Here is a 13,055-nt window from a genome sequence, read left to right on the forward strand (position 1 = left end):
TAAAGGTAATGAAATGCTTCGAAGTATTATGAAACTGTGTCTGAGCTGCTTGTACCACTCCTATTTCTGATTGGGAAATAAATATTAATGTACACAGCAAAGTACTAGCAGCTGGTACTCAGTTTTCCAACAGCTTACACATTGTTTGACTCACTGTTTTGTCCATTATGTTCCTGCCTGTTGGCCTTGTATGGAGCTATTAAACATGTATTTGACTGCTCTCGAATGAATTCTCTTGGCTTTAAATAGGCTATTTTTTTTTCCCCAGCTCATGGAAGTGCAGTAACTCTGTGAGATGTAGGCCACAGTTTTCAGCAGCTCCTCTTGGCAGGTTCATCATCACTAGGTGTTCAACACAAACACACACACACACACACACACACACACGCCCCAGAGCGAGCCACTTGATAACCACACCTCTCAGGCTGGACCGAGGTCGTCCACTCATTTCACACAAGTTACAAATTATCAGAGGTTTACCTTTGCAGACCGCCATGATAGGTAAACACTGATATTCCTGCTGCTGCACATTGATTCCCTCCGTGTGACCGCAGACTGTGAAACAGGATTACCTCATTTCAGGAGACATGTCTGGGCATGTATGACCTCACTGACTCAGGACAGTATCGACAGACTTAATGTGACTGTCAAGTCTTTCACTAACTGAAGCTGCTGTTGTGGTGATTTTCCAGTTGGAGGTTATTAGCACATCAGTTTGTCATCTTTGGACTTTTACATCTGCATTGTGCTCAGCGTTGTGTTCTCACATAACCGCAGTTGGCCTCACTGTTGACATGCATTAAGTGTACTTACTCTCAAGTAAACAAGGTTAGCACTGAAAAGATTAGGTGCTTATGGTGCTTAGACTCTGTATGACTTTCAAAGTCGTCAGATTGCTGCACTGATCACATTATACCTCTGTCTGGTTTATAATGGAGCAGAGGTGGGAGCAATTCACTTTTTTTTTTTTTTTGCACATCACAAGTAAGTCTTTGCACCCAAGTCCCAAGTCAAGATAGGTATAGACTCACAAGCCAGTTTCTAAGCACTTTGCTCAGTTGAGACTGAGGACAATCTCACAGCTTTTGTTAGTAAAGTGGAAATTATTAGTTTAAAAAGATGCTGCATTCCTGAAATGATCCAAAGTCTTTAGGACGGCCATTCATATTGACATTGTGTGCTGACAACTGAGGAGAATGAGCACTGTTTCTGATAAGGTGCGTTCTCAAAAAAAACTATGAGCTGTAGGTTTGTTTGGCCAGCCGTTCTCACCACTGTTCAAGCAGCTACTTTGCATTTAGAAATCCCCAGACAATCTGTAGGCAGCAATATCTCCTTTTGTCTGTTATCGCAAGACCAAGAGGTCCCAAACCAAATCACAAGCTCTAAACTTAAAGTTTTAAGTCTTAAACAAGATATAATGCCCTCTTCATCAAGTGTAAAGCCAGATCCTTGACTTATCCTTAACTTGACTTTTTGTATGCGAATGAAATTAATCTTCAGTATAATTTTTTCCACCTGGAGCTCAGTAATGTAACATTACTTCTTCGTGGTTCTTGCCTGCAACTTGTTTGGATGCTGCTGATCGGTCCAAACAAAGTGGATCTGGGGAATTAAGAGCTGATGCTGAGAATCAACAGTGTTAATGTTTGTTTCAGGAAATGATTCATTGCGCATTTTCAAATTAAGTATTTTTTAATCTTTGGGTCTTGGGAAAGTATCAATGAGTCATTGGTGTTAAAGTCCTGGTATTTATCTCTTAGGTGTCTGTGATGCATCAGGCTTTTGTTGACGAGTGGCAAAGTTAAAATCATGTAGTGTAAAATAGCTATTATTTAATATATAAGTCAATCAAAAGAGTGGTTATATTTAATGTTAAATAATTTCAACCATTGATTAGCCATTTTTATTAATTTATTATATATTATAGTTATAAAAAAACTCCAAAATTACACAGATTACAGATTACACAACAAAATAAAATTAAGTCTCATAATAATACTCTCAATCAATCCATCACTTTGGCCCAGGGTCATTTTTACAGACATTCATGTTCCCCTCGGTTTGAATTGTAACAACTTTGACGATTATTTGAGTTTCGTCTGCTAAACTAAGAGGGCAGACATAAAAGTAAATGTAACCCACTCAAAATAGCCTAAACTTGAATAAACTTGTTTTCAGTTTTTTTGTGTGCAGTAGCCACTTTACGTCAGTAGATGGCAGTGGCAGTGCAGCAGAGAGAGGAAAAATCGACAATAGCAGCAGAGAGAGGAAAAAAATCGACAATAGCAGCAAGTTGAAGCAGAGAGTGAAAGGGAATGAAACAAAACACGTGGAGTATAAAAGTATGAGCAAGGAGTGAGTTTAAGGGCTCTTCTGAACAAAAGTTATTTTAAAGAGTTTCAAGGAGTTACTGGTTGAACTTCTGTCCAGGATTTAAGAGTTTTGTATCCTGTTCTCCGGTTGGTTTTTATTTACCCTGACGAATTGAGAGAGAGAAAGACTGTTTCACTGAGCACATCGCCGATGGACATACAGTCGAGCAGAGGACGTGCCACAGAAGAGCAGAGATTATACTGCAGGTGTGAAGAGGAGCATCTTGCCAGTAGAGAGGATCATTCAACTCCACGTTTCTTCAGTACATCGTACAGATAAGCACTGAAATATCGTCACACTCCAATTAAAAGGAAAAGAAAAACACACTACCCGGGTAGATGAACATTGGTTCTATTTTATTTAGTTTGTTATTTTGTCAGAGCTCTGATCTTTTGTTTCTATTTTTATTTTCTCCTCAACCTGAACTGGTTGAAAGGTCAAGAAAAAACTACCAAGTTTCCCAAACTTAAAGGACAGAAAAAGGGAAAGGACAATTTAAACTGAGGTGACTAACACACTGAGCCGCAGCTCAGGTTTAGTGGGACTAAGGGAGGTTTTGGTGGTTCACTTTAAGGGTTGGTTAACAAGAATTGCGCAAAGGGAAGAAAATAGTATTGTGTTTAGCGTTGCTGTTAAATAAATGCCGGCTATATGTTCTAAAAAATCTAAGCAGGTGTCCAAGTATTTTTTCTCTACTCCTCTTTGAAAAGTACCTAAGTTAAGTGCTTGTGCAACTTTCTATAATTAGTAAAGGAAGTGTTACAGCCAAAGTTATGGCGAGCCACAGCCAGGAGGAGTAGGAGAAAAAAAAACAAAAACAAAAAAAAAAAAAACAGTAAGAACCCAAGCTAAATTTTTAATATTGTCAACTAAGCCTGTACATTCATATAGCATTCATTTTCTTGTTTTGATACCCAACCTTCCTGTACTTCTTGTAAATTGTGTATAATTCTACACAACCATGGACACTGAACAAGGGTATGGTACAGATATGAGGAGGTCTGTGTACATTGAGGGTATTACAGCAACTGATACTGATGAGGAAATAGCCGAATTTTGCTTACCTTTTGGGTCTGTGAACAGAGTGCTTAGGGTGAGGCAGACAGGACAAGGCAGTGGAGTTAAAGCTCTAGTAGAGTTTGAATCTGAAGAATCTGTTACAAAATTAGCTCCTAACCTCCCTCAGTATTTCCAGAGTGTTAGGAACCCTAACATTTTGTGGCGTATGGACAGAGCTTACAAAACGACTCAAACCCCTAAGAAAACCTCAGCCACAGTGCTAGCAGACCCCATAGACCCAAGTGACAACTCAAGCTCTGAGGGTGAACCAGATTCTGATGATAGTAGGACACCCTTAATACGCAGACCCCAAACCAAACTTGATCATAGTCAACATGTCTCCCGTGAACTTACCTCCAAAGCTAAAGACTGGGCAAGAGTAGCACAGCCAGCTCATCCAGCCACCCAAGGATGCCCAAATAATGACATTTTAAATCCCCCTGAGATCCAGAGAGTCATTGTAGAACATGTTATTAAAAGTGATGGCTCTAGTGCCCCAAGCCAGGGATCCAAATGGCTTCGCCCCTTTTCAGGGAGAATTCCCAAGCCTCCAAACGAAGTGGATTTTGAGACATGGTCTCTCCATGTGGAGCTCATGATCCAAGATAAACTCCCTGTTGATGTCCAGCGACGTAAAATCTTAGAAAGCCTGCTCCCACCAGCTTCTGATTTAGCGAGGCAGCTAGGCCCACATGCAGCTCCTCGGGATTATGTGAAACTTCTTGATTCAGCATATGGATTAGTTGAGGATGGGGAGGAGATTTTTGCAAGGTTCCTTAACACTCATCAAAACACAGGGGAGAAAGCTTCTGAGTTTCTACAACGATTGCAGGTGCTGCTCACCACAGCTGTACAGAGAGGCGGCATTACAAGCACAGATGCTAACAAGCACCTACTAAGACAGTTTCAGCGTGGGTGCTGGGATCAGTCCCTAATCCTGGCATTGCAATTAGAGCCAAAATCAGAAACTCCACCTGACTTTTCTGACTTCCTGCTGCAATTGAGGACAGAGGAAGACCGGCGAGCTACAAAGCTCGACCGCATGCAGCGTTACTTTGGGGGCACAAAACCTAAACCATCTATAAATATGCAGCTAGTGACTGAAGTGCCTCCCTCTTTTGATACTAGTGCTAGCGTACTCCAGACATACATTGCAGAAACAGAGGATCTAAGGAAGCAGGTTGCTGAACTAAAAATGCAACTTAGCAAAAAGAAAGAGCAGAGGAAACAGAAGCACACAAATAAGGCAATTCCAACTCGGGAGACTCACCCTACTAGGGACACAGCAGAGATTCAAGCCCAGCAAACAGCACCAAAACCCAAGCCAAAGGCTTGGTTCTGTTTCAAATGTGGCAATGATGGCCATATAGCAAGACAGTGTGAAAATCCTGCAAATAAGCCCCTAGTAGATCAGAAATACAAAGAACTGAAAGCAAGACAAGATGAGTGGCAAACCCAATACGGCCATTTAAACTGGACAGGGTCGCAGTGGAGGGACTAACTGCGCCCAAGGATGAACTAAAATGTCCCATCCCAAACCCAGAAACAGAAACAGTCATCCATCAAAGTCAGTCCTCAGCTCAGTCATTTGATGGTGTCCTCCCAAGAGGATTGATAGGGCCAAAGTGTACAGCAACTGTCACCATTGAAGGGGTTCAGTGTGATAGCCTTCTTGATTCGGGTTCTCAGGTGACCACAATCTCTAAGTCGTTTCATGAGACTCATTTGTCACATCAGCCCATCTTACCCATTCAAGATCTCTTAGACATACAAGGTGCTGGTGGTCAGGAAGTACCCTATCTGGGTTATACTGTGGTCAACATCTATTTCCCAGAGAATGTAATGGGGGAACCTGAAAGGGTTGATACTCTTGCACTTGTTGTGCCTGACCACGGAACAAACATGGACCTTCCCCTGTTGATAGGCACAAACACACTGGATCCTCTGTATGAAAAATGTGCAGGAAATAAGACCAAAGGCAGTCATTGTTCTCAGCTTGTTAAACACTTGTATCGCAGGTTCAAAATCTGTCAACAAAATGGCAGAGTTGGGACTGTGAAGTTGCAGAGTAAAAAGTGTATCACCATTCCTGCAGGAGAAAAGATGGCTTTAACTGGATATGCAAGAAATGTTCCAGTAACAGCTGATGTGGCCATCTTAGTGGAGCCCCCTCAGTCAAATTTACCCGGTGGTCTCTTTTTTTGTAGTTACATCATGACCAGCCCGTCAAGTTCATCCTTCAAGGTGCCTGTCCTGGTCAAGAATGAGACGGCACATGACATTAAAGTGCCTGCAGGCCACATCATTGCTGAGCTTTCTCTTCCTCAGACAGTATCTCCATTGCCATCGCATGACACAAAAGCTTCATCAAGCAAGCCATCCCGCCCTGCACCAGCCTCTGCAAAATGCAACTCCATGAATGTGTCTGATTCTGGCAAACTCACCTTTGACTTTGCTGATTCTCCCTTGCCTGAGGAGTGGAAGGAGAGAATCACCAAAAACTTAAACTCAATGTCAGAGGTTTTTGCCCTCAGCGACCTCGATTATGGCCATACCACTGAAGTTAGGCACAGAATCCGCTTGTCAGACCCATCTCCATTTAAACAGCGACCCAGACCAATCCATCCCTCTGACTACGAGGCTGTCAGACTTCATTTAAAGGAACTTCAAGATGCTAACATTATACGTGAATCAGACAGTCCCTTTGCCTCTCCTATTGTTATAGTAAAGAAGAAAAACGGTGACATCAGGTTGTGCGTCGACTACAGGAAACTGAACAGGCAAACCATCAAAGACGCATATGCTTTACCCAACATAGAGGAGGCTTTCTCAGTCCTGTCAGGGTCAAAGTGGTTCTCCACTATGGATCTCAAGTCTGGCTATTATCAGGTGGAGATGGAAGAGGAAGACAAGTACAAGACAGCTTTTGTGACCCCTATGGGTTTCTGGGAGTTTAATAGAATGCCACAGGGAGTCACAAATGCTCCCAGCACTTTTCAAAGAGTAATGGAGAAGTGTATGGGTGGCATGAACTTGAGTGAAGTTTTGGTCTTTCTCGATGACCTTATTGTTTTCTCCGCCACACTTGAGGAGCATGAGGATCGACTGCTGAGGGTACTACAGAGGCTGAAGGAATTTGGCCTGAAGCTTTCGCCTGAGAAATGTCAATTCTTCAGGACATCCGTCAGATATCTTGGCCATGTCGTATCAGCTAATGGGGTGGAGACAGATCCAGCTAAGATAGCTGCCCTTACCACTTGGCCCAGGCCAAACAACATCAAGGAGCTTAAGTCTTTTCTAGGTTTTGCTGGATATTACAGAAGATTCATAAAAGATTACTCAAAAATCGCAAAACCTCTAAATGACTTAACAGCTGGATATCTGCCACCAAAGCGAAAGTCAGCCTTTTCAAACAGCAACTCAAAGTGTCCCTCAAATGCAGAGTTCAAAAAGCCCTTCAATGAGAAGTGGACACAAATCTGTGAATGTGCGTTCAAGACTCTCATCCAAAAACTCACAACTGCTCCTGTTCTTGGGTTTGCAAACCCTAAGAAAGCGTACATTTTGCACACTGATGCAAGCATCCATGGTCTTGGTGCAGCCTTGTATCAGGAGCAGGAAGGCAGATTAAGAGTGATTGCCTATGCAAGCCGAGGACTCTCCCGTTGTGAGCGGAGATACCCTGCACATAAACTTGAATTTCTCTCTCTGAAGTGGGCTGTTACAGAGAAGTTTTTCGACTATCTGTATGGAGCGAAATTCACAGTTGTGACAGATAATAACCCACTCACATATGTACTGACATCAGCCAAACTTGATGCAGCAGGACATCGATGGCTGGCAGCTCTTTCCAGCTTTGACTTTAATATCCAGTACAGGGCTGGGAAAAAGAACCAAGACGCAGACGGTCTCTCAAGGCGTCCACACCCTCATGACCAAGACTTGCCTGATTTCAGTTCTGAGGATGAAGATAACCGTATTGAGAGGTTTGTTGCTCAGTTTTTGCAGGATGACAGACAGCCTGATTTCCCAACTGAGGCTGTGAAAGCAGTGTGTCAGAGACACCACCATACTCCATCTTCAAGTACAGAGCCAGAAATCATCCAGCTGCCTGTACCAGTTGAGTGCTTGGCCATTGAGGTCTCTGCCATACCTGAAAATTTCTGTCAAACTGATGTACTTGGTTCCTGTACTCTACCACAAATGTCACCTGAAGACTGGGTACGAGAGCAAGGACAAGATCCAGTCATAAGTAGAGTGATAGCTATTGTGAAGGCAGGAAAGCGCCTATCATACCGAGCAAGGCAAAGGGAAGACCGAGGAGTGCAGCTGATGTTGAGAGTAATGGACCAGTTGGTTTTCACCAATGGAGTTCTATACCGAAAACGTATCAGCCAAGGAGAACCCTCCTATCAACTTGTCCTTCCAGAGAGCTACAGAGAGCTAGCTCTTGAGAGCCTTCATGACGCTGTAGGGCACATGGGTGTTGATAGAACCCTGGACTTAGCCCGCGCCCGGTTCTATTGGCCCCGTATGGCCATGGATGTGAATGAAAAAGTCAGGACCTGTGAGAGGTGTACCAGGAGAAAGGCTCGAGCTGAGAGAAGTGCTCCCCTGGTGAATATTAAGACCAGTCATCCCATGGAGTTAGTCTGTATGGACTACCTTTCCCTGGAGCCAGATGGAAAGGGGACAAAGAACATCTTGGTCATAACTGATCATTTTACTAAGTATGCAGTGGCAGTTCCCACAGCAGATCAAAAAGCAAAGACAGTGGCAAAAGCTCTATGGAGCAACTTTTTCATTCATTATGGATTTCCTGAGCGTTTGCACAGCGACCAAGGTCGTGACTTTGAGTCCGCCCTGATCAAAGACTTGTGTTCATTGCTTGGCATAAAAAAGACAAGGACCACGCCCTACCATCCACGTGGTAACCCCGTGGAACGATTCAACAGAACCCTCCTGGAAATGTTGGGAACACTCGAAGAGGGAGACAAGATCAGGTGGAGGGATTTTGTGCAGCCCCTTGTCCATGCATATAACTGCACTAAAAATGACACCACCGGCTTTTCCCCCTACCAGTTGATGTTTGGCCGGCAGCCAAGGCTGCCAGTCGACATAGCTTTTGGTCTGAGTCCAGACGGACATAGTAAATTGTCCCACTCTGAGTATGTCAAGAAGTTGACAGAGAGTTTGACTGAAAGTTACAAGCTAGCTACTGAACATAGTCAAAAAAATGCATTACAGAACAAACAGAGATTTGACAACAAGGTGAGAGAGTCCACCCTGGCCACAGGAGATCGAGTTCTTGTAAGGAATGTTGGCATCAGAGGAAAACATAAAATTTCTGACCGCTGGAGTAAGACCATATTCACTGTTGTTAAACAGATCAGAGATTCTCCTGTCTATGTTGTGGTGCCAGAAAACACAAGTGGACCTGAAAAAGTCTTACACAGAGACTTGCTTTTGCCATGCGGATTTCTGCCCTCCACTGTGGAGGAGGTACCCCTTCCAAGACCAAAGTTCAGACAGAAACCAGATGACTCACAACTTCCTGATTCTTTTAGAGTTGGGAATGAAGAGGAAATGTCTGAAGTTGATGATGAAGTTGAGTATTACTCTCCTTATGCCCAACTTTTGGATGAGGCAAAGGTCACGGAAAATGACTGTGAACAAAGCAACAGGACTTTACAGGAGGAGATGAGACTTGAGGAAACTCCTCATGTTCAGAGACCAGCTACCAGAGACATTCAGATGGAAAATGAGTCTGTCTCAGAGAGCCAGGAAGCCGACTTGAGGTTGGATGTCCCTACACTAAACCCAGTCGCTCCTGAGTTCCAACCTAAGGAAGTCCTAGATGATAGAAACAGCGAGGTGATTCGAGTCGAGCACCCATCTGAGCCCGATGGAGGTGAGGAAGGCCTCTCAAATGTTGCATTCAGAAATCTGAGTAGGAACTGTGACATCACAAATGGAGCAGAAAGTGAGCTGGAGAAGATGGAGGAAAAAGAGTGTGGAAAAAAACAAGTGGAATCAGAAAAGAGTGGTTCTGACCATGATGAGCAAATAGGTTTGAGAAGATCCTCTAGAGAAAGAATAGCTCCTAAAAAGCTAACTTATCCAACTTTGGGTAACCCATTAATGACTGTTATGCACTCCATTTTAACTGGGTTAGACCAAGCTTTATCCCAAACCCTTACTTTAGATACTGCACCTCATATATGCCATCTAACACCTTTAACCTCTGAGGTAGTGTAGGGTGCAGCATGCAAGGATGCATGCAGATTTAGGGGGGGAGGATGTAACCCACTCAAAATAGCCTAAACTTGAATAAACTTGTTTTCAGTTTTTTTGTGTGCAGTAGCCACTTTACGTCAGTAGATGGCAGTGGCAGTGCAGCAGAGAGAGGAAAAATCGACAATAGCAGCAGAGAGAGGAAAAAAATCGACAATAGCAGCAAGTTGAAGCAGAGAGTGAAAGGGAATGAAACAAAACACGTGGAGTATAAAAGTATGAGCAAGGAGTGAGTTTAAGGGCTCTTCTGAACAAAAGTTATTTTAAAGAGTTTCAAGGAGTTACTGGTTGAACTTCTGTCCAGGATTTAAGAGTTTTGTATCCTGTTCTCCGGTTGGTTTTTATTTACCCTGACGAATTGAGAGAGAGAAAGACTGTTTCACTGAGCACATCGCCGATGGACATACAGTCGAGCAGAGGACGTGCCACAGAAGAGCAGAGATTATACTGCAGGTGTGAAGAGGAGCATCTTGCCAGTAGAGAGGATCATTCAACTCCACGTTTCTTCAGTACATCGTACAGATAAGCACTGAAATATCGTCACACTCCAATTAAAAGGAAAAGAAAAACACACTACCCGGGTAGATGAACATTGGTTCTATTTTATTTAGTTTGTTATTTTGTCAGAGCTCTGATCTTTTGTTTCTATTTTTATTTTCTCCTCAACCTGAACTGGTTGAAAGGTCAAGAAAAAACTACCAAGTTTCCCAAACTTAAAGGACAGAAAAAGGGAAAGGACAATTTAAACTGAGGTGACTAACACACTGAGCCGCAGCTCAGGTTTAGTGGGACTAAGGGAGGTTTTGGTGGTTCACTTTAAGGGTTGGTTAACAAGAATTGCGCAAAGGGAAGAAAATAGTATTGTGTTTAGCGTTGCTGTTAAATAAATGCCGGCTATATGTTCTAAAAAATCTAAGCAGGTGTCCAAGTATTTTTTCTCTACTCCTCTTTGAAAAGTACCTAAGTTAAGTGCTTGTGCAACTTTCTATAATTAGTAAAGGAAGTGTTACATAAACATTATGCTTGCTAGCATGTTAGCATTGTCAATGTGAGCATGTTATCAATGCTAATATTTACATTTATCTCCAAGCACTGTACAGCCTCACAAAGCAGCTAGCATGACTGTAGACACTTTGTTGGCAGTTTGGATTCGTCTTAGGCGGACACTCTTCTGCAAACATCTGTCTCATTATATATTTATTTTTTAACAGTTTTTTCGACTGAGTAAACAACTGGGAACTTAACACTGGCATTCATCCACATTTTTATGAGATTTTAAAGACTGAACAGTTAATTACAGTCAACTAATCCAGAGGAATTGTTCCTAATCATGCCTTGTCATTTTCCATTCTTGCAAATGTCACTCCCATTGAGTCTGCTTGGTTCGTGGTACACTATAGCTAAATGTTTATCTTCAAAATAACGTCATCTGCAGTTGTGATGGCCAAGGCCACACAAATGGACAGTTGAGGGTAAAACCATGCACACACTTACCTCACTTCTTTGGTCAATGCACAGGTTAGTTTAATTTGCAGTCAACCACACCCCAAACAATTCAGGTCCACACTACAGTTTATTTGAGTTATAATTTCTTTATTTTCCTTAAATAATTTTCCTATTTTTATTTTCCTTACACTGTTTAAATGGAGTGCACACATTTTCACACTGTAAGGTTAAATTTAGTAATTTTCTGTTGTATTAATCATTTTTCTTTGTCTTCTTTTGAGTTACCATGCTGGTGGGGGTGGTTTCCTCCTGGACAGACAAAAGGTGTGGCCAAGCGGTGCAACCTGTTAAATCCTGTGGCCAGCTCATCAGGCCGTACCATCTCCAGCCATGTCAGAGGGGGGTTTTGGGTTTAGTTAGTTTTTTCTGTGTATTAGTTTTAGTAGATACCCATTTTGTTTTCCCCTTTTGTGTTAGTTGGTTTGGCCAAGCCAGTATATATGTTCCCTCGTGTTTCATTTTGTTAGGTCAGTTTGTTCAGTTAACACCTTGTTTTGTTGCTGTCATTTTGAGTCTAGTTATATTCTGTTGACCTCTTTTATAGGCCTAGTTATTAAGTTCTTGGTTTTTTTTGTTTGGCATTTTTTGGGGTAAATAAAAACCCTCTTTTTTCAACAAATTCCTGTTCTCCTCTTTACCTCACTGCTTGGTCCCTGACAGCAGTCATACCAGAACATGTCTGTGACAGTATCCCCACCCATACCTCCCTCCTCTCCTTATACAACCTCAGGTCATTAAGCTCATGATCTCATTTTCATCTTATGTTGACCGACACCTTAGGAACGTAAAGCGCTGCAGAACATGTCGTGTGTGTGGAGACACATGTATGAACTATGATGAGGAGAATGTGGCTCGCTGTTAAATGTGTGCAGCCAGTGCTAACATTCTCCAGAGGGCCTCATGTGCGAGCTATAGTTGCGTGATTCTGTAGGCATATTTTCGTAGGATATTTAAGCGTGGTGGCATCTAGCAACCCCCTCATCCTCCTGACATTTTGTCACTTTTTTGTACTGTACTACATTCATCCTTTGTTTATTGTTTGTTATTTTAACCTGAACCATGATCTTTTCTTCTTCTCAGAAGAAGAAGCATTTACACACTAATTATGACAAAATTTCACACAAATGTCTAACAAGATAGAATGATGAGGTAATGACATTTTATCTCGAAAAGGTCAAAGATCATCTTCACTGTGGCGTCAAAATTTTGTGTGCAATGTGTAATCTATATCACTGGAAATTGTTCTCTGGAATTATACATGTCATGTCATGATAAACTCAAGTTTTACCAAAAATAAGCTTAATACACTTCATACTTTTTTATTAAATTCCATCACTATATATACTTTATGAGTCTGGAGAGACATGACTGGTTGATGGAGGCAGATCAGACATTTTTAGAAATGAGGCCCCTCGAGATCGTTCTACATCTCTGCAGAGTGTGCACACACTGCTGCAGTGTGTCTCTGAGCCCACATTCACATACGTTTGTATGTCATCTGTTTGGGTTAGGCTCCTCTTACACGGCACGCACACTGCTGCTCTTGTGGCGCACCTGCATTTACCCACCTTAACAACTGCCAGCTGTGTGTTACCTTGAACTTTCGTCTCCACTCATTTGGCTCTTCCTGTTTGACAGGAAATGGCGGGTCAGCTGACCAGACAACGCCGCACACCTGCAGCCCCAAACACACCGTTATCCATGGAAACATGCACTTGTTTTGACAGCAGTCAGTTATTTGTCCCCTCCCTTCTGTGCTCGCAGCTCTGCTCCATGTGGAGGCTTCTTGCTTTTTCTCCTGCTCGCCAAGCCACACGGTT

This window comes from Lutjanus erythropterus, chromosome 17, assembly GCF_056507025.1.
Source record: "Lutjanus erythropterus isolate fLutEry1 chromosome 17, fLutEry1.hap2, whole genome shotgun sequence".
Taxonomy (NCBI): Eukaryota; Metazoa; Chordata; class Actinopteri; order Lutjaniformes; family Lutjanidae; genus Lutjanus; species Lutjanus erythropterus.